Consider the following 27,926-nt stretch of genomic DNA (forward strand, 5'->3'; position numbering starts at 1 on the left):
CAGTAGGTCATTTAATTCCTTCTTCTACATTAAAACAAGGAATTCCCAGTACCTGAACTTTATTTAAAAACTTAGCCTACCTTTCAGTCCAGATTTTGGTCAACTAATTGAAGAAGCATTTAGCACTTGTGATAGCTACCTGGAGAACCACATTGGATCCAGAATCTCTAATCATGCATTTATACCAGCTTGAATGAAATTGTTTCTCGCTTCTCTGTAAGGAACACATAGAATCCATTTTCACACATATTCCCTATGCTTTTGCAGATTTAAGTTATAGAATCTTGTGAGACTCATATTCAAGGAGCTTCTTGTCTCCAGTATTGACGAGGTAGTTGGCTCCCAAGAGAATGTTGGTATCTTGAGTTCAGATGGAGTAATAAGTTTGAGCAGGAAGACAAGTACTTCCTTCTATCAGTTAATGATCTTAGATAAAGTATTGAAGACATGAAGGAACAGCTTCTTCAGTCAGGTGTGGGACAGCTTAATGGTAGCAAGAGAGACTCAGTAAGATTTAGAAGTTGAGAATATTTTGAATCATCTGTATTCTCCTACCTATCCACATTCCAATGCTCAGGGTTTCACTTTTTTTTTCCAGTCAGTGGCCTCATTTTCTCATAAGACAAGGCAATAAAGTCAATCATTTTAGAAGTTCAGGAATTCTGTGGGATAATACTTGGTTTTTGTTGTGCAGTTCTGTCATCCTTTTCACTGTTAAGAGGACATGAGATACGGCATGGAGACTCTCTGATCATCTCAATATGACTTGAGCAGATAATTTAAACTTTGAGAAGCTAATTTTGTTTCTTTAAATTCTGCAGTGCAGTTAGACACAGGCTAGCCTTCCTATATTGCTTATATTTCTCATGCTTTTATGGTACGAAAACAGATGGAATTTGGTCACCAAAAATATTATCCTCAAGAATCACTTTATTTGAGGTGACCAGAGGTGATAAGACATATGCCCCGTGTTGTTAGATTATCATCCTTTAAAACTACATAGGTTCTTGCTACACTGAAATTCAACCAGTCAAACCACTGGTCCAAATCCCCATTCCTTTAAAAGACTTTTGCCTGCGATACTTCTCTTTGGGGAACATTTTTTGGTTTTAATGTCTATTTTTTTAGTTGCAAACAAAATTTCCTCTGGTTTAAATAGAAAAGCCCTTTAATAAAAGGTTTTAAGTGGCTTATACAATCATTGAGAAAAATAGATTCAAAGATTAGAGGGAAGTTTCAAGAGAAATGCCCAATACTCTACCACAGATCTGGCCTGATGAAGCGAAACATTGACACTGCAGCTGTCAAGCAATAAATGGCAGGCACTTTACTTTATTGCAGTTGCTGCTGCCATTAGTAGCATTGCTATTTCGGAATCTCAAATTGAAGCTACTGAAAAATCTTCCGATTTGCCACCATATTCAAACTATGATATCCAATGAATTTGTTCAAATTTGAATGACAATTTCTACATATAATTGTTAAGCAAGTTATCTCCATTATTTTGAAAAAATCTGTTTTTTTCAAGTAATTAAGTTTTGTTCATCCTATCTGTCTTTCTCTTTTTCTTCCTCCCTTCCCCCCTTCCTTCCTTCTTTCTTTCTTCATTCTTTCTTTCCTTTGTTCTTTCTTTCCTTCATTCTGTATTTTCTTTGTATTTCAGATGATGTGACTTGAGTTAATAATATTCCTTAACTCATGGCACATTACCATCTTTGAGCTATGCAAGGTCCTCACCTGGTTTATATATTTCTTATATACTGTTTTTATCCCAAATCCGTTTTCCTAAACAGCAGCCTTTTCATGGATTAATTGTTTATTTCTATTCATAAGTATTCTTATTAAAAGTTTATTTAGCATTAGATGCATGCGTTTTTAATTTCATGTAACCGTTATGTTAAATATCTCATTCTGACTACTAAATTTTTCACCACAATCAAAATATTTTATAGATCCAGTTATATTGCTTTTGGCCATCTAATGTGCTGCTTATAACTGTCTTATGTCCACTGCACTTTACACACTAATTCACCCATGGACAGGGACCCAGATCCTTTGACTACCCAATCTGTGGGCATTCTTTACTCAATTTAAAGCCCTAATATAGTGATTTTCATTCAGTATACCCAAATTTTATTTTATAAAAAAGGAAAAAAACTCAACAAAACTAGTAGATCACATTTTCATTTCTTTTCCAATTTCCCTACACAGTGTACCTAATATAATTTCATTGTCTTCAAAATAAAATACACAGAGTAGAAACTGTGTGCTTGTGTGTGTGTGCATTTAATCTGTTGCACAGAGCAGCAAATTAGTGTGTTGGTTAAATATCTAAACTGTGGAACCCAACTTTCTGTTTTCCATACTGTTTCTGCCACTTACTAGCTATGTGACATGGTAAGTTACTTAAACCTTCCAGAATCTGTTTATCCACTTGTAAAATGGAAAAAAAAAATAGTATCTATAACATTGGATGGTTGTGAGAATTAAATGAGTTAATATCTATAAAACAGAGTAATGCTTAGCACATAATAAGGTATTGATAAATGTTAGTATAGTAGTATTTAAGAAACTTTTCAGTAGTATTCCAAACAGTGTGAGTTCATAGAAGAAACTATGAGATAAATAGCATTTAGACTTTATGAGTATTATATAGACAAACTCATTGGTGAAGTAAAATAAAAAGAAAAAAATTCAAAAATGAAAAAAAATATATAGAATCAGTGATGCTGCAGGTAACAAAAGCAACTGCTTCAATCTTGGAGGAGTAAACTATGATATTTCATTTTCCAGTAGTGAATCTATCTTCAATGATTTCTTAAAATACTGAGTTTTATATTGGCATTGAAGTTTCTCAATTCAATAAAATGTCCACAGCAATAATATAAAGAAACAACAAGAGAATAACAGCATCAAAGTAAGAGCAAAAAGGGGGAAATACTTTGTATATAGAAAATGTCATAATTTTCATTTTCATCAAAATGTATTTGGAAAAATACAAATTTTGTTAGCTACATATTTTTGTTTATGGACAAATATTAATTTGTCAATTATTGAAGTTTCTAAGGAAAAATATCTAGAGACAAATGTTTTGTTTAATTACATATCATGAATATCTGTACATTGGCCTCATGCTACCAATAAAAATCTTTTAATTTTGCCAATTGAAGCTGCCATCCACATCAAAACTTGGCTTAAGTGAGGCATAAGTTCTGAGCTTTTCCTATGCTTATTTGCTGTTTTGAAAACATAGTTCAAAAATGAGACACTAATCTGATGAATTTCTCCATAATTCATCTCTAGTGTATTTAATAAGGTTTAGCAGATGGGGTGGAATATTTTTAGAAATCCTCAAAATACTTGTCTGGTTCACTAACAAGAATCTTTCTGGAGACTTCTCTGGTTTCTAAAGGAGACTTCAGGGACTTCTGTTCCTTCTTTTTTTCCCTTTCTACCTACTGTGGTACCAATAACAGAGACTATGAAGGCTAGCATATTTCAGCACTTAGTGTGTGCACATTGCTATGCGAAGAACTTTATTTGCATTTTCTTATTTGATTCTAGCAATCTTCATGACATAATATTATTATTATTCCCATTTTTAGGATGAAGAACTGAAGTTTAAAGATCTGAAGTGATTTGCCCAAGGTCACAAATCTAGTAAGTGAGGGAATAGGAATCCAAACCAGGAAATTCTTACTCTAGAGCTACTGTGCTCTGAATCACTAGTATATATCGCTGTTTCCTCTGCCTGAAGCCTATTTCTTACATCATTGTCCTAGATAGCTCAGTCTTCAGATCTGCTTAAATCGCTGCTTCCATAAGAAAGTTTGCTCTGCTCTCCAGTTTGGGCTTGCCTCTCTAAGGTAACCTGGAGCACAGGCAGTATAACTATTTGCTTTCTTATCTATTTTTCTGGAATCTTCCCCTGGGGATCATAATAATGCCTGGAACCTGTGCTTCTTAAAATATTACCTAAAATAATGAGTTCAATTGTTTCTCTATTATTTGAATTAATGTTATAATTTCAGTTACTGGTGTGATGTGTAACGTGTTTCTAAATTTTTTGGAATTCTTCAAATAATTACGTGCTAAGGTTTTGTTTTCTTATTTCTGTTGAGTGCCTCTCCCCACCCCCTCTCTTTTAAATTCAGGATCCAGACACAGAGCCCTAATTGTAATTCATACGTTTAGGTTTTCTGGAACTCTGAAATAAGATATTATTATTTAAGGTCTACTGCTTAGCTGGCCTTCCTACTTTCTTAATATCTGTTTCTTTAGACACTCTAATCTTGACAAAAGGATTCACTGCAATTGACTTAACTTATTCCAGAGAGGAATTTTGTATAATGATTACTGTGCTATTTAAGAGCAATGCATAGTGTTTTCAATCTATAGTGTGTTTATGAGTTACTTACTCATGAACTGCACACTCTGCATTTATGGTTCATTATATCCAAGGAAGGGCCTGAGAATCTGCATATTTTCACACACACACACGTGCACACACACACACACACACAGTCAGTGATACTGCTGCAGGGTGTGTTTAGCCCACATTTTGAGAAAAATTACACTTGCGGGAGGTTATGATATTTGTTTCCTGTCCCTCCTTTCTAGGGAAATGGTGACAACACTTAATCAGTTTTGCTTGATGTTGCTTTTCTCAAAAGCTCGTTACAAAATACCCCCTGATTTCTGTTTTTACGCCAGCAGTGATTTTGTTAATACTATTTTCTTTCTTTCTAATGTGGGTACTTTATTCTGCCTACTGCTCACCCAGAAGCTAGTTTTAAACTCTGCTCTTTTGTGTAATTCTGGTTGCAAACTCACTCCCTATTTAACAGAAACATGGTCAAAAATCCATTTCAAGTGTTCACCATCATTTGGTTCACTTCAGAATCAGAGCAACTTATTCAGCATTTGAACTGTTCAGTCATTCATCTCATTGGCATGTATGCTGTGAACTTATTTGTGTAAAGATGCCTATTGTAAATTGATATGCATAGACTATCAAGTTGTTTAAAACCTCACTCTGAAGTGCTGTTGCTCTCTAGTCCTTGAGAACAAAGTTCTGAAAGCATTCCCAGTGACCTGGCATCATGTAAAGCTTCTTAGTATGCTCTTTAGATAATACAGATGCGAAATCATGTTAAAATCAAGCATATCCATGAGTCCTCTATTAGGTTCTAAATGAAGTTTACTTAGAATACTGAAACGTTTTTTGTACAGCATGTCGAAATGATTTGTTCATGTGATTTTCCTGAAATTGACTGCCATTCATTCAACCATCAAGTATTCAGCACCTCCTGCATTCATCATATGCTACTGAGCATTCTGAAAGATACAAAAGCAGTTGAAGTTATACTCCATCCTACTCCAACCTAGAAGTTTTTATTTTCCTGCTAAAGAATTAACAAATTGAAGAATAAAGCCTAATAAAATAAAACAGAGCTGGGAAGATGGCAGAAGAGTAAGACGCGGAGATCACCATCCTCCCCACAGATACATCAGAAATACATCTACATGTGGAACAACTCCTACAAAACATCCACTGAATGCTGGCAGAAGACCTCAGACCTCCCCAAAGGCAAGAAACTTCCCACGTACCTGCGTAGGGCAAAAGTAAAAAGACTAAACAGAGACAAAGAATAGGGACGGAACCTGCAACAGTGGGAGGGAGCTGTGAGGAGGAAAGGTTTCCACACACTAGAAGCCCCTTCGCAGGCAGAGACTGCGGGTGGCAGAGCAGGGAAGCTTCGGAGCCGCGGAGGAGAGCACAGCAACAGGGGTGCAGAGGGCAAAGCAGAGAGATTCCCACACGGAGGATCGGTGCCGACCAGCACTTACCAGCCTGACAGGCTGGTCTGCTCACCCGCCGGGACGGGCGTGGGCTGGGAGCTGAGGCTCAGATTTCGGTCGGATCACAGGGAGAGGACTGGGGTTGCCGGCGTGAACACAGCCAGACAGGTATGAGACGCTAAGGCTGCTGCTGCCGCCACCAAGAAGCCTGTGTGCGAGCACAGGTCACCATCCACACCTCCTCTCCCGGGAGCCTGTGCAGCCCACCACTACCAGGCTCCCGTGATCCAGGGACAACTTCCCCGGGAGAAGGCACGGAGCGCCTCAGGCTGCTGCAATGTCACAACGGCCTCTGCCGCCTCAGGCTCGCCCTGCACTCAGTACCCCTCCCTCCACCTGGCCTGAGTGAGCCAGAGTCCCCGAATCAGCTGCTACTTTAACCCGGTCCTGTCTGAGAGAAGAACAGACACCCTCAGGCGATCTACACGCAGAGGGGGGCCAAATCCAAAGCTGAATCCTGGAAGCTGTGCTAACAAAGAAGAGAAAAGGAAATCTCTCCCAGCAGCCTCAGGAGCAGCGGATTAAATCTCCACAATAAACTTGATGTACCCTGTTTCTGTGGAATACCTGAATAAACAACGAATCATCCCAAATTGAGAAGGTAGACTTTGAGAGCAAGATATATTATTTTTTCCCCTTTTCCTCTCTTTGTGAGTGTGTTTGTGTATGCTTATGTGTGAGATTTCATCTGTATAGCTTTGCTTTCACCATTTGTCCTAGGGTTCTGTCTGTCCATTTTTTGTTTTTTTACTTAAAAAAATTTTTTTTTCTTAATAATTTTTTTTTATTTTAATAACCTTATTTTATTTTATCTTACTTTATTTTATCCTCTTTCTTTCTTTCTTTTTCCTTTCTTTTCTTTCTTTCTACTTTTCCTCCCTTTTATTCTGAGCCATGTGGATGAAAGGCTCTTGGTACTGCAGCCAGGAGTCAGTGCTGTCCCTCTGAGGTGCGAGAGCCAATTTCAGGACACTGGTCCACAAGAGACCTCCCAGCTCCAAGTAATATCAAATGGCAAAAATCTCCCAGAGATCTCCATCTCAACACCAACACCCAGCTTCACTCAGCGACCAGCAAGCTACAGTGCTGAACACCCTATGCCAAACAACTAGAAAGACAGGAACACACCCCGACCCATTAGCAAAGAGGCTGCGTAAAAACATAAAAAGGCCAAAGACAACCCAAAACACACCACCAGATGTGGACCTCCCCACCAGAAAGACAAGATCCAGCCTCATCCACCAGAACACAGGCACTAGTCCCCTCCACCAGGAAGCCTACACAACCCACTAAACCAACTTTAGCCACTGGGGATAGACACCAAAAACAACAGGCACTATGAACCTGCACCCTGCAAAAGGAGACCAGAAACACAGTAAGATAAGGAAAATGAGAAGACAGAAAAACACACAGCAGATGAAGGAGCAAGAAAAAAAGCCACCTGACCTAACAAATGAAGAGGAAATAGGCAGCCTACCTGAAAAAGAATTCAGAATAATTATAGTAAATATGATCCAAAATCTTGGAAATAGAATAGAGAAAATGCAAGAAACATTTAACAAGGACCTAGAAGAACTAAATAGGAAACAAGCAATGATGAACAACACAATAAATGAAATTAAAAGTACTCTAGATGGGATCAATAGCAGAAAAACTGAGGAAGAAGAACAGATAAGTGACCTGGAAGATAAAATAGTGGAAATAACTACCACAGAGCAGAATAAAGAAAAAAGAATGAAAAGAACTGAGGACAGTCTCAGAGACCTCTGGGACAACATTAAACACACCAACATTTGAATTATAGGGGTACCAGAAGAAGAAGAGAAAAAGAAAGGGACTGAGAAAATATTTGAAGAGGTTATAGTTGAAAACTTCCCTAATATGGGAAAGGAAATAGTTAATCAAGTCCAGGAGGCACAGAGAGTCCCATACAGGATAAATCCAAGGAGAAACATGCCAAGACACATATTAATCAAACTATCAAAAATTAAATACAAAGAAAACTTATTAAAAGCAGCAAGGGAAAAACAACAAATAACACACAAGGGAATCCCCATAAGGTTTAACAGCTGACCTTTCAGCAGAAACTCTGCAAGCCAGAAGGGAGTGGCACGACATATTTAAAGTGAAGAAAGGGAAGAACCTACAACCAACATTACACAGGAAGGATCTCATTCAGATTTGATGGAGAAATTAAAACCTTTACAGATAAGCAAAAGCTGAGAGAGTTCAGCACCACAAAGCCAGCTTTACAACAAATGCTAAAGGAACTTCTCTAGGCAAGAAACACACGTGAAGGAAAAGACCTACAATAACAAATGGTAAACAATTAAGAAAATGGGAATTGGAATATACATATCAATAATTACCTTAAATATAAATCGATTAAATGCTCCCACCAAAAGACACAGACTGGTTGAATGGATACAAAAATAAGATCCATATATATGCTGTCTACAAGAGACCCACTTCAGACCTAGAGACACATACAGACTGAAAGTGAGGGGATGGAAAAAGATATTCCATGCAAATGGAAATCAGAAGAAAGCTGGAGTAGCAATTCTCATATCAGACAAAATAGACTTTAAAATAAAAACTATTACAAGAGACAAAGACACTACATAATGATCAAAGGATCAATCCATGAAGAACATATAACAACTGTAAATATTTATGCACCCAACATAGGAGCACCTTAATACACAAGGTAAATACTAACAGCCATAAAAGCGGAAATCAACAGTAACACATTCATAGTAGGGGACTTTAACAATACATTTTCACCAATGGACAGATCAACCAAAATGAAAATAAATAAGGAAACACAATATTTAAATGATACATTAAACAAGATGGAGTTAATTGATATTTATAGGACATACCATCCCAAAACAACAGAATACACATTTTTCTCAAGAGCTCATGGAACATTCTCCATGATAGATCATGTCTTGGGTCACAAATCAAGCCTTGGTCAATTTAAGTAAATGGAAATTGTATCAAGTATCTTTTCTGACCACAATGCTATGAGACTAGATATCAATTAAAGGAAAAGATCTGTAAGAAATACAAACACATGGAGGTTAAACAATACACTACTTAATAATGAAGTGATCACTGAAGAAATCAGAGAGGAAATCAAAAAATACCTAGGAACAAATGACAATGGAGACACGACGACCCAAAACCTATGGGATGCAGCAAAAGCAGTTCTAAGAGGGAAGTTTATATCAATAAAATCCTACCTTAAGAAACAGGGAACATCTTGAATAAACAACTTAACCTTACACCTAAAGCAATTAGAGAAAGAAGAACAACAAACCCCCAAAGTTAGCAGAAGGAAAGAAATCATAAACATCAGATCAGAAATAAATGAATAAGAAATGAAGGTAATGATAGCAAAGATCAATAAAACTAAAAGCTGGTTCTTTGAGAAGATAAACAAAATTGATAAACCATTAGCCCGACTCATCAAGAAAAAAAGGGAGACAACTCAAATCAATAGAATTAGAAATGAAAAGGGAGAAATAACAACTGACACTGCCAAAATAAAAAAGATCATGAGAGATTACTATGAGCAACTATATGTCAATAAAATGGACAACCTGGAAGAAATGGAAAAATTCTTAGAAATGCACAACGTGCCAAGACTGAATCAGGAAGAAATAGAAAATATGAACAGACCAATCACAAGCACTGAAATTGAAACTGTGATTAAAAATCTTCCAATAAACAAAAGTGCAGGACCAGATGGTTTCACAGGCAAATTCTATCAAACATTTCGAGAAGAGCTAACACCTATCCTCAAACTCTTCCAAAATATAACCGAGGGAGGAACACTCCCAAACTCATTCTATGAGGCCACCATCACCCTGATACCAAAACCAGACAAAGATGTCACAAAGAAAGAAAACTACAGGCCAATATCACTGATGAACATAGAGGCAAAAATCCTCAACAAAATACTAGCAAACAGAATCCAACAGCACATTAAAAGGAAAATACACCATGATCAAGTGGGGTTTATTCCAGGAATGCAAGGATTCTTCAATATACACAAATCAATCGACGTGATACACCATATCAACAAACTGAAGCAGAAAAACCATATGATCATCTCAATAGATACAGAGAAAGCTTTCGACAAAATTCAGCACCCATTTATGATAAAAACACTGCAGAAAGTAAGCATAGAGGGAACCTTGCTCAACATAATAAAGGCCATATATGAGAAACCCACAGCCAACATCATCCTCAATGGTGAAAATCTGAAACCATTTCCACTAAGATCAGGAACAAGACAAGGTTGCCCACTCTCACCAATCTTATTCAACATAGTTTTGGAAGTTCTAGCCACAGCAATCAGAGAAGAAAAAGAAATAAAAGGAATCCAAATAGGAAAAGAAAAAGTAAAGCTGTCACTGTTTGCAGATGACATGATACTATACACAGAGAACCTAAGGATGCTACCAGAAAACTACTAGAGCTAATCAATGAATTTGGTTAAGTAGCAGGATACAAAATTAATGCACAGAAACCTCTGGCATTCTTATACACTAATGATGAAAAATCTGATAGTGAAATTAAGAAAACACTCCCATTTACCATTGCAACAAAAAGAATAAAATGTCTAGCAATAAACCTACCTAAGGAGACAAAAGACCTGTAAGCAGAAAATTATAAGACACTGATGAAAGAAATTAAAGATGATACAAATAGATGGAGAGATATACCATGTGCTTGGATTAGAAGAATCAACATTGTGAAAATGACTCTACTACCCAAAGCAATCTACAGATTCAATGCAATCCCTATCAAACTACCAATGGCATTTTTCACAGAACTAGAACAAAAAATTTCACAATTTTTATGGAAACACAAAAGACCCCGAATAGCCAAAGCAATCTTGAGAACGAAAAATGGAGCTGGAGGAATCAGGCTTCCTGACTTCAGACTATACCACAAAGCTACAGTAACCAAGGCAGTATGGTACTGGCACCAAAACAGAAATATAGATCAATGGAACAGGATAGAAAGCCCAGAGATAAACCCACGCACATATGGTCACCTTATCTTTGATAAAGGAGGGAAGGATATACAGTGGAGAAAAGACAGCCTCTTCAATAAGTGGTGCTGGGAAAACTGGACAGGGACATGTAAAAGTATGAGATTAGAACACTCCCTAACAGCATACACAAAAATAAGCTCAAAATGGATTAAAGACCTAAATGTAAGTCCAGAAACTATCAAACTCTTAGAGGAAAACATAGGCAGAACACTCTATGACATAAATCACAGCAAAATCCTTTTGACCCATCTCCCAGAGAAATGGAAATAAAAACAAAAATAAACAAATGGGACCTAATGAAATGTAAAAGCTTTTGCACAGCAAAGGATACCATAAACAAGACCAAATGACAACCCTCAGAGTGGGAAAAATATTTGCAAATGAAGCAACTGACAAAGGATTAATCTCCAAAATTTACAAGCAGCTCATGCAGCTCAATATCAAAAAAAACAAACAACCCAATCCAAAAATTGGCAGAAGAGCTAAATAGACATTTCTTCAAAGAAGATATACAGATTGCCAACAAACACATGAAAGAATGCTCAGCATCATTAATCATTAGAGAAATGCAAATCAAAACTACAATGAGATATCATCTCACACTGGTCAGAATGGCCATCATCAAAAAATCAAGAAACAATAAATGCTGGAGAGGGTGTGGAAAATAGAGAACACTCTTGTACTGCTGGTGGGAATGTAAATTGGTACAGCCACTATGGAGACATTATGCAGGTTCCTTAAAAAACTAAAAATAGAACTACCATATGACCAAGCAATCCCACAACTGGGCATATACCCTAAGAAAACCATAATTCAAAAAGAGTCATTTACCAAAATGTTCATTGTAGCTCTATTTACAATAGCTAGGAGATGGATGAATGGATAAAGAAGATGTGGCACATATATACAATGGAATATTCCTCAGCCTTTACTCAGCCATAAGGAGAAACAAAATTGAGTTATTTGTAGCGAGGTGGATGGACCTAGAGTCTGCCATACAGAATGAAGTAAGTCAGAAAGAGAAAAACAAATACCATATATTAACACATATATATGGAATCTAGGAAAAAAAAAAAAAAAGCTCATGAAGAAACTAGGGGTAAGACGGGAATGGGGACGCAGACCTACTAGAGAATGGACTTGAGGATGTGGGGAGGGGGAAGGGTGGGCTTTGATGGGGTGGGGGGTGTGGCATGGACATGTATACACTACCAGGTGTGGAGTGGATATCTGGTGGAAGGCAGCCACGTGGCATGGGGGGATTGTCTTCGTGTTTTGTGACCAACTAGAGGGTTGGGATGGGGAGGGTAGGAGGGAGGCAGGCACAGGAGGGAGGAGATATGGGATCACGTGTACGTGTATGGCTGGTTCACTTTGTTGTAGAGCGGAAAGTGACACACCATTGTGGAGCAATTGTACTCCAATAAAAATGTTAAAAAAAAAAGATTCAGTAAAAAAAATAATAATAAATTTTAAAAATAAATAAAACAGTTAGAAGAGAACTAATGACAGTTTGAGTATTAAGCTCAGCAGCAATATCATCAAATTATCTTTGGATGACGATATGGATTGACTTATTGACTTCACATTGTTTTTCACTGTATTTTGCTTTCTTTATCACACATACATGTCTGTAGAGGCATTTATTCAAATCCACTTAGGATATACAGTTGCATTTATTAAAAATAGATGGTACACCATTTTGTAACTGCCCTTACATCTATTTCAATAGTCATGCCTTGTTTGGTGAACATCAATACCAGAGTAATCAATCTTTGCTGATAATGACCTGTTATTGAATTATATATTAACACAAAATGAAGTGACAAAAAATATCTTGAGATTATTTGACAATTGGGATAATTTTAATTTATTCTGTTATTTCTAATTTTATTAATATTTGACAGTCCCTTTAACACGTTATTGGAATTCAGTCAGAGCAAATTACCTATTTTTAGCTTGGCACACAAACACCAATATCTTCTTTGTCAAAACAAGCATCTAGCTTGAAGAATGTGTTTGAAGATGTGAAATGTTTTCCATTAAACAAAATATGCTTGCAGTGCTGGCTTTTTGATCTCACTTTTTACAAATTTTCTTCCATTAGTAAGAAAAGAGAGCCTAGATTATTGAATCTTCAAGCCTAAAAGGCCTGAGGATATGACCTGTATTGCAAACCGATGCTTAAACTACAATTCGAGCAATGATTTCCCTTAGGCTTGTGGTAGAGAACCAAATACAAATACGGTATTATTCCAAAACAGTGCAGTTTCTCTGCTTTAATTACATCTATGTATTTAAAGTATATGAATTTAGAGGGTATCTGTCTATTTTTTAAACAATCTTTATTTTTCCCTAATAAAACAGTAAATAACATTTGAAGATAAAAACTTTCATTATCCTATAAATTATTAACCTTTAAAGTTATAATTTCTGCCATCAGCAGTCTACTCATATTAATAAGACTTTACTTGTTATTACTTGTACTTAATTAACCCTTTATACACTATAGATATAGAAAGAAATAGTTCTATTTCAGAAAAAAACCTTTGTAGAGAGTAAACTAGTCGTATTTTTAAGTTATTATTGGTAGTAATGGGAATGGTGGTAGCAGTTTAGTGGTTTACAGTATTCTCCCCTTATCTACAGGGGATACATTCAAAGACCCCCAGTGGATGCCTGAAATTTTGGATAGTATGGAACCCTATACATCAGCGGTCCCCTACCTTTTTGGCACCAGGGACCGGTTTTGTGGAAGACAGTTTTTTCATGGACGGAGGAGGGGGTGTGTGAGCGGTAATGTGAGCAATGGTTCAGGCAGTAATGTGAGTGATGGGGAGCCGTAGATGAAGCTTTGCTGGCTCACCTGCCACTCACCTCCTGCTGTGTGGCTCAGTTCCTAACAGGTTGCAGACCAGTAGAGGTCCGTGGCCTGGCGGTTGGTGACCTGTGCTATACACATATACTATGTTGTTTCCTATATATTCATATATACATGTTAGGCACAGATTAACAGCAATAACTAATAATAAAATAGAACAATTGTAACAATATACTGTAATAAAAGTTATGTCAATGTGTTCTCTTTCTCTCTCTCAAAATATCTTTTTATACTGTACTCACCCTTTTTCTTCTTGTGATGATGTGAGTTGATAAAATGCCTATCTGATGACATAAAATGAATGACCTTGGCATTGTGACATAGTGTTAGGCTGCTACTGACATTCTGATGATTTGTCAGAAGGAAGATCATCTGCTTCAGGTGGTCCTGGATCATTGAGCCATGAAGAAGTGGATTTTTGGATGCCAGGAGCAGGGGATGTTGATGGTTGAGGATCCTAGGTGGGATGGAGTGGGTCAATGTGAGATTTTATCACATTACTCAGAACAGTAGGCAATTTAAAACTTCTGAATTGTTTATTTCTGGGATTTTCCATTTAATAATTTTGGACTGATGTTGACTGAGGGTATCTGAAACCGTGAAAAGTGAAACTGTGGATAAGGCTGGGGGGAGGGACTACTCTATTTTTTTTGTTTGTTTTGGTCCATTTTACACATTTAAAATTTATGTATGAGAATAAAAGGACTCAAAGATTAAATGAATCATTTTAAACATTTTCCAGTAGGATGCTAATATTGGTACTCTCAGAGGGAGCTAAACATTCAGTTTTTCACAGGACTTAAGTCTATTTTTCCAGGGACTTGGACTGGAAATATTAGTGGCTTGCTTCCTGAAAGTATGAAATCACACACTTACATAATTGGTAAAGGATCATAATGTCAGGTAGTCTGACTTTTTTCTCTACTTTCTGAAGCACTACATTTATTTCTAGTCCTACCGTTACTTTTTCCTTACAGAAAAAAATCTAACACTGTATGTCACTGTGCTGCTTTTAGTGGAGATAGTATTCACAAACTTGGTTATTACAAGTCAGCAGAGAAAATAAATGTTCTACTATTAAGTGTTGAGAAAATCCCTCAAAGGCTTCTGCAGTTACTTCCATGTGAGATGAGGTTCTTCAGCTCAAAAGTATGAACTTTTAAAAGGACTAGCTATACTGTCGAAAAACAACTATTGATTATTTTGTTAGCAAGTCATATCAGTGGTGCAACTAGACTCTGGTTTAACAACAATCTACCACCCCTTAATTTTCTTATTTGTTTTTGTCTTATTAATATGAATAAGTTTTTTTTCATATTTAATCAGATTCTATTTTAAATTCTTAATTAAATGCTCCTTAAATTTCATCTAACCCTGGCCTTTTGTTTTGAGAAATTCAAGGTATTTCAGATTTCATCTAATCCAGCCATGGCTTTGGTGTTTTAATTATCATATACAAGAATTATTTTTTCTTACATAATATTTTCTAAAATATGAACAACCAAAGGTATCACCCGTTATCTTATTTATTCCTCACACCAGCTTGTTGAAGTATGTAAGTTGTTTCCTATTTTACACAGTATTACCTATTTTAATAGATTACAGATTTAAATTCATAGTTGTTTGACTCTACAGCAGCCAAAATGCTGCAAATAAGATAAATTCAACTAGAATGTACTTCAGCAATGCAGGGAACATATTTTATCATTGAAAAGCACCAGTTTCAGAAACAGTTTGATCACAGATCTGACTTCATTTCTCTGAGATTTTTAGAGTTTACCCTCTTCTGGGTCTGTTTTGATGGAATTCTTTCAAGGTAGCAAAATGGCTGGAGCGATTCCAGACCTCATACATTTATAGCACATCATACCAGAAGGAAAGAAAACTTCTCTTCTTCAATTTATCAACTAACAGTCCTAGACTTCAAGCACAAGGGCCAGATTGAGAGAGGGATACTATGGAACCCATCGCTGTGACGAGGGGTCAGGAATAGACTAGCTGGCTCATTCCCCATGGGCTTCCCTAGGGACCACCCCAGGGTCCTCACCATGGACCCAGATGTAGAGTCAATCCCATCAAAACTCTAAAACTGTGGCACAAAAAAGGATAGATAGATGGATTTGAGGATTAAAACTCTGTTTTGTTGCCCATGTGCAGTGTTCTTTGTTCTAATTGTCAAAAGTTTTGTGAAAGGTTGTCTATTAGTATTTCAAGTGTCTTTATGAGTAAAATTATTTTGTTCTTGGAATACCCAACCCTCCCTTAAAATATATCTTCTTTTGCACTTTACAGTTTATTTTGTAAATTATTTTATTTTTCCCATCAATTTGTACATTTTTATTCCTCAAAGTTCTACCCTAGAGCCTTTTCTCTTCTCACTTAAAAAAAAAAATAGTTGTGACATTTTATTCCACAAGCATGCTTAGCTATGTGCTATGTAGCAAACCACCCCCAAACTCAGTAACCTAAAATAATAACCATTTCTTTTTGCTCAAGAGTCTATAACTGCTAGGTGTTCCATCTTGCCTCGGCTTGCTTATTCATCCTTGGATAGTCAGCTGCATATTAGATAGGTAACTGTATTAGTTTTCTACGGCTATTGTAGCAAGTTAAAGCAAACTTAGTGGCTTAAACAACACAAATTTATTATCATTGATATAATTATCTCTGATAATTATCCTTTATATCAGAGTTCAACAAGGGTCTCATTAGGCTAAAATCAAGGTCTGCAAGGCTGTTTTCTTTGGGGGGCTCTAGGAAAGAATTGATTTCCTTGTCTTCCCAGCTTCTAGAGGATACCTGCGTTCGTCGGCTGTGAGCCCCTCTCTCCAACTTTAAATCCAGCAGTGGTGGCTCAAGTCCCTCTTGCATTACCTTGCCCTGCCTCCCTCTTCACTTTCATATACACTTGGGATTACATTAGACAAACTCAGATAACCCAGGATAATCTCCTTATTTGCTGATTAGCAACCTTAATTCCATCTGCAACTTTAATTTCCCTTTGCAATGTAATGTGACATATTCAGAGGTTCTGGGGATCAGAACATGGATATCTTTGAAGGATCATTATTCTGCCTACCACAGTGACTCTGTTGGTTTTGTCTGAGCTGTCTTATACATCTGAAGATCAGCAAACTGGCTTATTTAGAAAAGCCTTGGTTGGGATAACAGGGCTTTTCTCCATATGGTTTTCAAACTACAGTTTGAAAATTCCAAACTTTACAGTTTTATCAAACAAAACAGTTACATCTTCCTAATTCTCAAATCATTTGCTGATCTACATTAAAAGATGTCATTACACTGGCTGATAGCATGGGACCCCACACGGGAGACATCCCCTAGGCCCCCATTACCTCTACTTTTTGTTTGGTTAGCTCCTGCTCCGTCTTTATTTCCCAGCTAAGATGATTTCTTTCTAGAAGCTGTCTTTGAATCATCAAATCTGAGATAGGTGCTTCTCTTCAGTGCTCTGAAACACTCATCCCTCTCATGCAAGTATGTCGTTATTTGCTTTCTTATTTATTTCTTCCACTATGCTATAAACTCCTTGAGGGCAGAGATTATGCATGTTTTATCCATGACTGAATTCTCACTGACTAGTATGGTTCTAACATATAACAGGTGCTCATAAATGATTAAATAAATAATGTAATTAAGTGAAATGGTATTAATTTTCAAAAATCAGGAAATTTTTATATGTAATTTTTTAATAGAAAACTGATCTCCTCTCAATACTAATATCAATTCTTCCTGACACTTCAAGAACCCAAAAAGCAATTTTGCTTTTCAGATGAAATTATCCTAATTTTGACAACATTCCCATTTGGTCATAATTTCTATGTTTTAAATAACCCTGTCTGATTTCTTCTTAAAATACTGAAAATACTGTTGTGTTTCTTCGTGTGTACATTATTCAACCTTACAGTTTAATTATTTTGTAATTTGTTACATCAAAAACATTGTTAGTTAAAACCATCACGGCTTTTGGTTTTTCAGGTTTTTTTGTACGATTTTGTAAATTATTATCTATTTAGGTTAAGTTAATTGAATGTCTTAAAATGAAAGTGTCTGGTTGCTCTTTGGGTTGCTTTATCAGTTTCTGGAGGCAAATTTCACATATATTCTCGCTTTTTTTTTTTTTTTTTAATTTCTAGGCATGCCAGTAATTTTAAATTGGTTCTGAATAGAAAAAAAATATATAGAAAATAATCTGCATATGGGAAGACTGATGAGCTTTGAAACTTAATTATTTAAAATGAACAAAACTGAGTCCCAACCAATGCACATTTGTAGAACTCTTACACTGAACGTTTATAAGAAGTTATTATTTTATTTAGCATATGCCTGAGTTTCTTTCATATATTTCATGATATTCTGCAACTACAATTTTCTTCTTCTTAGAGTAGGAGAAAGGCAAAGTTTTATGAGGTCTCTAAGTAAAATTACATTTCGTATTGTTATAGTGTTAATGGATGTGGAGTTTTTTAGTGTAGGAAAACAAATAGAATAATAAATCATTTGCTTAACCTTAATTAGGGAGAAAGAAATTTATGGATAGATTTTAAATTTAAGTGTCAGGAAACATTTTTCACTTATTTGCTAAATCATCTTTGATGTTTACATTTAAGAGTTGTGACTATAGCTTTTTATTCTTTCGTAGGATCTCTGTACATGTAAGCATCAATATTATTATCAATCCTAAACACATAATGACAAAAGAAAAATTCTACAAAGACTTGCATATGATTCACATTGTAGACAATGACATTTTCACAACATCTGAATGGATATAAATTTAACTGAATGGATTGATATTTAAATGAGTGTAGAAAATGAAGTAATTGTCAAAGGCTGCTTAATCATTGAAAGATTTTATGCTGCAATACGGATGTCTGGAATCCCTATCCAGTGCTCTTCACACTTAGCCTTGTGGATTCTTTGGTGTTCTTCCTTTCTAATAGTGCAAACACTGATGTAAAGAGCTTCCTATTGCTTCAAAGCTTCTTTATCAATAGCAGTGATATTTCTCATAACTTTTGTAGAATCGTTTCAAACTCATGACTGTGACATATTAAACAACTGAAATCCAGTTTAAATAAAATGATTTTCTTCACTGGTATCACTAAAACTACAAATTCCATGCATAATATAAGAGATAGATTTCATAAGGTTTCCTCTTGTGAATGTCATTACTAAATGCTTGAGTCATCTGTCCTAAATGGTTTTCCAAATAGAAAGCTGCTGGGATACAGAATGAACAAACATCCCACAGGAGTACATATATTGTAAGTGGCAGAGAGATCTTATCTTCATTAAAAAAGAAAAAAACTGTTACCAATGCTGTTTAGTTTTGTTGCGAATGTAAATTATATGCCTATGTTTGCATTCATAATATGAGTTCTTTGTCAGATACTAGATTAAACATTAGTTACAACTTTAACAATAAAAATACAGACTGATACCTCTGTGTACTATACACTGACCTCCTGGGAAAATATTAAAAATATTATTTACTTATAAACCATGGCTAGTAAGTATAGTTTTATATTCTCAAGATTGCATTTATTATCATAAATTTTTTTAGAGACCTGGCTAAAGAATTTGTTTCATTCTTTCTATATGTAGACATAGAGATTTCTATTTAAGCTTCCAGGTCCTGGAATAAAAATAATAGTTATGGTAGGGTATAAAAACACTTAAAGCTCCTTCCATCAAGAGATGAATTCTGTTTTTCCAACTCTTCAATCTGGGCCGACTCGTGATATTCCTTGAGTAATAGAATACAGCAAAAGTGAGGTGTGAATTTGTTAACCCAGACCTCTAAAGGCTGGTAGCTCCATCCCCCACCTCTTGGAACCCTGAGGTCATAGTTTTCTGAGGAAGCCTGGTCTAGCCTTTTGGAGGATGAGAGAGCACCTGGAGAGACAGGGCTCTACCCTTCCCATAGAAAGACGTACACTTGGGATAAGGATTTCTGTGACAAGCCTAGAGCCCAGGCCTTCTGGGAGATGAATGCAGCCATGTGAGTAAATCCAGACAAGACCTGCAGAAGAATCACCTAGCCAATGCCTAGAATTGTGAGAAATCATAAATCATTGTTGATCTAAGTCACCAAATTTGGGGGCTTTTTCCTTACAGAAGCTGGAAATTAATAACATAGCCAACATCTGTGGTACACTTACAAATACCTTGAAGTGCTCTGAATACTTAATGAGCATTACTTCATTATCACCTTCATCATTTCTCTTTTACTGAGGAGAAATCTGACATATAAAAATTGAATCCACTTACATAGAACTAATAAGTAGAGAAATCAGAATTTGAATGCAGGCAATTTTGTTTCAGGAACATCAGATTAACCACCATCACTGTATTCATTCTCAAAAGATAATTCAGAAATCAACATAGATGATTTATTCTTAAAATGCAAAAGACCAAACTTCTTCAGTACTCCTATTTTATGTATGAATATGTTTGAATTGTGATATTTATCTATTTGTCTATCAGTCTGTCTACCTAGCTCTCCATCAACTTAAGTGTGTATATGCTTCACTCCTCCCATAGCAGGCATGCTCTACTTGGTTAACTGCATAATTATTCAATATCAATTGCATTCTGTCACTGTGTCTATAGAGATCTGGCCTGAGTTTCTTTTATGAAACTATATCCTCATTAGCTTTTATCTTATATTTCCTCTATCTGACTGTTGACCTTGAAAAGTCATTATTATAACAGTTGTTTAGAATATTCCAGGCACAAAGCTAAATAATACACATTCAGTACTCATTTAATTCTCCAGCATCCTCCATGGAATCTTCACTTGAAGCTAAGAAAACTGAGGCAAATGGAAACTAAGAATTATTCAGTATTATAGTTATTGATGGAACTGAGATTCAAATCATGTTTGGCTATCTCCAGTCACATAGTTAAATTCATATTTGGAAATAAAATGTATTATAAAATATTATGCATTTGAAATTTAAGACTGTATAGTATTAAAATTCTACATAGATAAACATAATTCTGTACCCATATATATTTAATTTTCCTAAATCTATTTTTATCACCAGAATCAATATACATATCTGTATATATATTATTTTAAAAAGTAAACCATGTTTATTTATTTTCAAGACATTAACATTACAACAAACAATAAAACTGGAAAGGTCAAAAATACATTATTTTCAAATTTCTCAGGCTGAAGTTCAAAGATAATTCCATACAGAGAGTAGATTATTTCAAAATAGGATTTGAGTAGGATTTTCTATCGACAACATTAGCCCTTGATACAAAGCCCTTTTTAAAAGCCCCAATTCATATCAACTGAGTGATTTATGTTGGATTGGATAACAGAATATTTTAGAATCAACAAATACATTTTTACTAGATTCTTCTATTTCAGAATAGTTCTTCCTTAGATTTCTTTTATCAAAATTACGAAGTCCTCAATATTGGTTCTAGTGGCTTTAGCGTTTTTTTTCATCCCTGTTCTAACAAAAGACAGACTGAAAATTCATAGGAAGATAAATTTGGAGTTTTACTTTATTTTTCCTAAGTTAGGAAAATTTTGTAGTCATAAATAAACTTACTAAACTATATACGTTATTATGTTGTATATTTTCCTCTTATAATATCCTGCATGTGATAAGTTACAGAAAGATTTGTAGATAATCATGCCTTAGAAGTAAATCTCCCATACATGACTAGTTAAGATCACTGGCTTGATACCCATATTACAAGCGAAAACCTTATCTCCAACTAATCATTCATACTTCGATTGTGCAATTGATGAAATGGAAATATTTATAAATATTATGAGTTATGAAAAAGCCCAAAGAGCACTGATTTTTGCATTATATATCATAATTGAGGAAGATTGGGAAAGTAGTTTTCCATAAACCAGAGTTAATTTTTTAATCACTGTTGTTTAGCTTTTCCTTTAGTTTTCATTGTAGTGATGGGATATGATAATTTACAAACATTAGATCACAAAATTTGAGTTGAAGCCCACTGGTAAGGTGTAATATTTCTCTTAATTTGTTTCTAGATCCAATTTGAATTGGGAATTAAAGTACTGAACATGATTATTATATTCCTTGGATATGCATATTGCATAGCTGGCCCCTGTTTAATCTCCAGAGGCAAGAACCACAATACTTCAGATTTATGGTTATGTTCCTCACTTAACTTGTTTGCAGGCATTAGAATGTGAAATTGTAACTGATTCTTAGTCTCTTAAAAAACCAGATGTGAAAATTCACATGCCTTTTCATTGTATGGCATAGGCACTTAAAAGTAATGAAAAAGACTTTTTTGATATTTAGGAGAATAACATTCAAAGTCATATTAATGAATATATTAACTCACTTACTGATGGTGATATTAATCTCATATCCTACATGGAGCATTATGGGCATAAATAAATCTTATCAATGAATGGCTAATTAAATAAGTGATTGAACAAATTCATGTATGTATGACATTTACATTAGCCTTATTTCTATTAATACATTTAGTCTACAATAATTTTGACACCTGCTATTAAAAAGACACTATTCTAGGCCATATTCAAAATAGAGAAATAAATCATAATTCCTGCCTTCAGTGAGTGTAAAGTTAAATGTGAGAAATTCTATATGTATACAAGTAATTATAAGATAAAGTTAAAAGTAGGTCTATTAAGAAGATTAATAAATCAATGTGGACTTTCAGAAAAAAATAATTATTATTTTCAGGTTAGAAAATCAAAAATCTCCTTTTTTCATGAAGGAAATACTGTGTGAATAGGGTAATGAAATATACGTAGAATCTGGACATGTTGAGACTGAAAAGAACATGTTGGGCTGTGGAGAGATATGTTGAGTAAAATCAGAGAAGTATTGTCAAAGTTGCATATGAGGAACTTCAAATGGTCCAGTTTGATTGTGCTGTATGTCAAACATTGGGACTATAAATTTGGAAAGCTATGTTGGGGCAAGATTTTGGAAAGTTTTAATACCAGAGTAAAAAGATTTAATTTTCTATGCATTGAAGAGCCATTAAAGTTTCTTTGTATGAAATTAACTTCATTGCTTCAAATTTTTTAAGATAAAATAATTGAAAATAAAAATTTTAAATGTGAAAAAATTCATTACAATGGCAGTTTATACAGTCATTTATCATATAATAGGAACCTCCTTCAAGAAGATTGTTCTTAAGCAACCTTCCTTAACAATGAATCTAAATAGCATACATTTGTACATTACATTGGCATCTCAAAAAATCCAGACCCTCAATGCAATAGATATAGCGTAGGTCAAAGTATCTACATTTTTAATAATTATACCTACTAATTCTGATATGGTAGGTGCTGAACTATGCTTAGAAAACGACTATTTTAGGCCATGAGACTCCTCATTGAACAGAAAAACAATAATGCATTGTAGAAAAACTTATTGATTTGAAATTATGAGTTCTTGACTCCTCTTCTGGGATATACATTTAAAAGTGATTATTAACAAATATTACTTCACATATAGAATATATTCTCAAATCAGAGAGAAATCTATTTTAACAGAAGAAGAAATGGGGGAGAAATGTTATTATTATAATTGTTTTCACAAATTAAGCCATTCGATCCTTATAACGAACGTATTTGTAGGTATAATGTTTTCTTCATTTAACAAATTAGGACACTGAGTTTAGAAGTCACAGTGCTAAATCCAGTATACAAGCCAGACTCCATGCCATTAACCAAAGCAAGATGCAGTTTTTCCAGTGTGCTCCTCCCTCTTCCATTCTTACAGGAGAAATGAATATGGTATGTTTATTTCAGTTCACAAATGAAAGTACATGTAGCTTATTAAAATGTCTATTTTCCTACCTCTAAGTATAATAATAGTATTATTGTATTCTGGAGGTCAGTTCTAGGTTATCATTTCTATCTATTCTTTGTTGGTTACACTGATTTACATTATACTCTAATAAAATAATGAAATTTGTAATGTGAATGAAATTAATTGCTGCAGTGAGATAGCAAATAAACTCTTGGGGTTATGCATTTTCATGTACTAAGCAGTTTAATCAGATTGAAAGGAAGAAAATAATGCCTTCATGTATATCAATGTGTTTCCATAGCTTGAAATGAAAAGAAAATTTTCATTTATTACTAATCAAGTTTGAGAATGTGGGTAGGTGACATATTATAAATCAACTAATAATGTGTGTATTTATTTTACATGTTTTTTCCCTCTCATAGCTGATATACTTCAATGGAATCATATTTGACTAAAATAATTGTGTTTTTATGCAACTTTTATGTTGATTAAAATTTTAATTAAACATTTCCAAGACCCACTAATTACTTGGCTCCCTTCAAGCTCTCCCATCAGAAATTGAGCAGCATACATGATTAGTTAAAAATACAGTCTTCTTGTGACACACTAATCAGCATTAACATTTCATCAATGATTCTAAAACAAAGTGCATGTTTTTCCTTTTTGCTGGTCTTTAACAAATTGGAGAAAACAGCACAGCTACCACAGCATGCTTAGAATCATAGATTATTTTATGCTACTATTCCCTCCTTTTCCATTCCCATGAAGGGAAAGAAAAGTAAAGAGCAGAATAAAGCAGAGTTCAGAAATAGAACCAGAGAAATTAATGCTGAAATCTGCCAGAGTCGGCACAGGCAGTAAAGATCGGCCTCTGGTACAGAAGCTCCCTTTGCTGTCTTTGGAGAGTCTCCTTTCTTTCAGTGACAGACTGGCAGAGCACTGTTCAGGCATTCACTCTTCATTGTTCCTATTTTCAAGCAAATTTGCATAGTAGTTATTCATACTGATTCATGGTTTTCTTTTTAACAAGTTTCTTTCTCCTCCCAACTTTCCTTTTGGCAGCCTTTACTATCCAGTTGAGTAGGAAAAATAATGCCTTTATGAATGGCCGTGAAATCTGATCTTTCCTTGAAGAGGAGGGAAAGAAGTCTTTCAAAATTCAGTTGATAAAAATAAAGAGGTGTAGAATTTTTACCATACGTGGCCTTTAAATAGAACAAGTCCTAGCCTTTTCCTGCATTAACATTTGTCTAATGGGTATCTGACATGCTTCTAAACACACACTGGAAAGATTTTACGTTTTTGATGAATTACCTTTCTTCCATATTTGCTGAGGGTCCATTGAATGTAGCATAGGACCAACACTTTTCGTGATGCAGAATTTGTTCTTTGTCCTTCAAAATTTTCTTGCTGTCCAGTATCCAATTATTTCAATACATATGAGTATATAATATTTTCCTTTTTGGTCATCATTAATTTTTTAATCTCTTTTTTTCTGTAAAGGTTATGTGTCTTTCTTTGAAACATTTCTATTGCTGCCATTTCTTTAGCAATCAAATACAGAAGATTAAAATATACTTGACATATATTGTAATTAAGCAAATGCCCAGGAAACATGAACAACAATTAGCAACCCAATGACTTTTACTTATGTGATTGCCCACAACTGCTATTGCTACCAGAACTTAGCTTTTTGTTCACATCAAGTTCTTAACTCACAATTACATGACCAAAATTAGCTTGATAGAAAAAGCAATGATTTGATTACCTAATAGCTGATCAAATTATTATGTTCTACCCTCTCTTATTCTTTTTCTCTACATGTAAACTTATTAAAATTTTTCTCATTTATCAGAAAATTTTGAGACACTTTGGCCAAGTTTTGCTTTAAAAATATAACATCTTTAAACTTATCTATTTTAAAAATCTACAATCTAGAGTGTTTTAAGATTTGATGGAAAAGCTATGCTGTTTTTATGATGTAAGTATGCTGTTCACAGTAATCTGAATTTATATATTATTAGTTCTATAAATTTAATATTTCTTATCAAATAGCTAGTTATTTTTAAAGAATTCTGTGCCTTTTTCAGGGCAGTTTTAATTGATCTAAAGGGTCAGTGGAGAATTAAAAGTCTTAACACATTCATTTTCACATATTTTGGAGAGAATGGTAGATAACAGATTGTACAAATATGTTTAAAAATCTCATACTTAGTGGGATATCTAGTGACATGTAGAATTTTGCTCTGTTAATCATGAATTATAATTTTTTACACATAAAACCACTTAATCTTTCTCCACTATTTAATTAGGATTTTTATGTAAGTATAATTTTTCATGTGTGCTGATACAGTAAAATTAGAAAAATAGCTTATGTTATGAGTATTAAGAAAAGATTAACCATGAAATGCAATTTTGCAAATCTGTGTTCATTTAACTTGCAATGGTTGCGTGGAAAGCAAAGGCATTTGAAAGGAAAACAATTTTTTTCCATTACTGTTCAAAAGATTATGCTCATTTATTACCACAAACTTTCTCCTTTAAATTTTTCTAAATTGTTAGAACCATTGTTTATATGCACAAAGACTGAGGAAATAAGTTCCTAAAAACTGTGACTCAGTGAAAATGGAAAACATAGGAAGGAAAAATAACAATTACCAGTCCAGCAATTCTTTCTCCTTTTTTGGAGGGAATTTTTCCTTCTTCTTATTTAAAAATACTTGTTATTTTACTACAAATACATAAGTATTAAATAGAACACAGAGTTAATACAGTGCAACAGCTGTTTTTAGTTATGAATCAATTGAACACTCTAATTTCCTCCTTGTTTCTGCTCTACTTTCAAATTTAAAGATGAACATTACTCATTTTAATTTCTTTGCTTGCATTCATGGAAAATGACACTTCAAAAATTGTTTTAAGTGAATTTGTAAACATTAAAACTTTACTGTCTAATTTTTAATTTATGAGCTCTCACAGCCATTCAGTATTGATTTCTTTTGTTCTGTTTTGTATTTTAGTTGAGCAAGGTAATGTACTTTGTTTTAAGCAATGGTCTGTCTCTGTCACAAGTTTACTTGGAATAGTTACCCCCTTCCCTCCCTTGTGCAAGTGTGTGTGTGTGTGTGTGTGTGTGTATAAATTCATGAAGAATACTGCAGATAAGTTTTCTGACATACCTTGGCATTTAAAATATTTTTATGAATTACACTCTCACTAACATTAAAAATGGGCATGTTTATTTGTTTATAACAAAAGTGAAATATTTCACTTGGAAAGAAATATGTATAATCTATCTTTTAAATAATTGTACAGAATAGATTATGAATTTTAACTCCTGCCACAGTGAGTAGCAAGCACTGAAGTGGTTAAAAAACTTAGCAGTAAAATATGTATAAACAGGATCAACAGCATTTTGAATAAAAGCTAAAAGTACGTGAAACTTTTCAGTAGAATTTATTTTTTCTCTCCATAACCCATTCTTCTAATGATTCTGAAATATTTCACTGGATAGATTTTTCCACCTACTCAAACCTCATCTTTACCTGTAAAATAATTTTAAAGAGAAAAACATGAGCTTTAACTATCAAAAGAATATGACTTTGTGATAGACATATTAATTATCTTGATTGTGGTGATCATTTCACAGAGTATACATATATCAAAACATCACATTGTACACTTTGAATATATACAATTTTTTATCTGTCAATCCTACTTCAGTGAAGCTGAGAAAATATCATTAAAATAAAAAAATAAAATGACTGTTGGAAATTTACAGGAGAAAATGATAATAATTAAACTAGAAGAAAACAATCCTCCTTGCAGCAGACAGTGTCTACTTCCTCCTACAGACTCCTCCCATTCCTGCTCACATTCGGGAATACTTCCATGTAAATGGCAACAAAACCCAATCAGTCTTAAACATCTGACATAGCTGATTTATATGTACCTGACCATAATGTCAGGCCTACTTTGATTATTCCAGGAATCTAGATAGATTGATGCTCTTAGATAGGGGGAAAATAAAATCTAATGTTAAGAGCACTTGAATGTAGTTATGAAAAGTTGCCATAACTTTAATAATACTTTTGATAAAATAGTTTTGCCATGCTCAGGAATGTATTTGATTTGATTTTTACTTTATATTGTTGTTTAATTTTTTCTTAACTATGAATCAGTTGTTATAAAAGTGCCATTCTATCATTTGAATGTGATATTTTGGTATCATAATTATGTTTTTTAATATGCTTTTTATATAACTTGGAATTAATATATCCAGAATATGCTATAATTA

The 27,926-nt window shown here is 34.4% G+C and overlaps 1 protein-coding gene across 11 annotated transcripts in view; it reads left to right on the forward strand.

The window, feature by feature from the left end:
- The window catches only part of EPHA5 (EPH receptor A5), a 317,046-nt gene that overhangs the window by 153,995 nt on the left and 135,125 nt on the right, over positions 1–27,926 (forward strand). Inside the window, exons 6-7 of one of the 11 annotated variants that reach the window (XR_010841010.1) lie at positions 3,606–3,660; positions 13,580–13,890. The exons of 9 other annotated variants lie outside the window; for them this stretch is intronic. The gene's annotated coding sequence lies outside the window, so the exon portion shown is untranslated. Of the gene's footprint in view, positions 1–3,605; positions 3,661–13,579; positions 13,891–27,926 lie in introns of those variants that run through there. One more of the 11 variants, XR_010841009.1, reaches the window with a different exon arrangement.

This window comes from Kogia breviceps, chromosome 6 (assembly GCF_026419965.1).
Source record: "Kogia breviceps isolate mKogBre1 chromosome 6, mKogBre1 haplotype 1, whole genome shotgun sequence".
Taxonomy (NCBI): Eukaryota; Metazoa; Chordata; class Mammalia; order Artiodactyla; family Physeteridae; genus Kogia; species Kogia breviceps.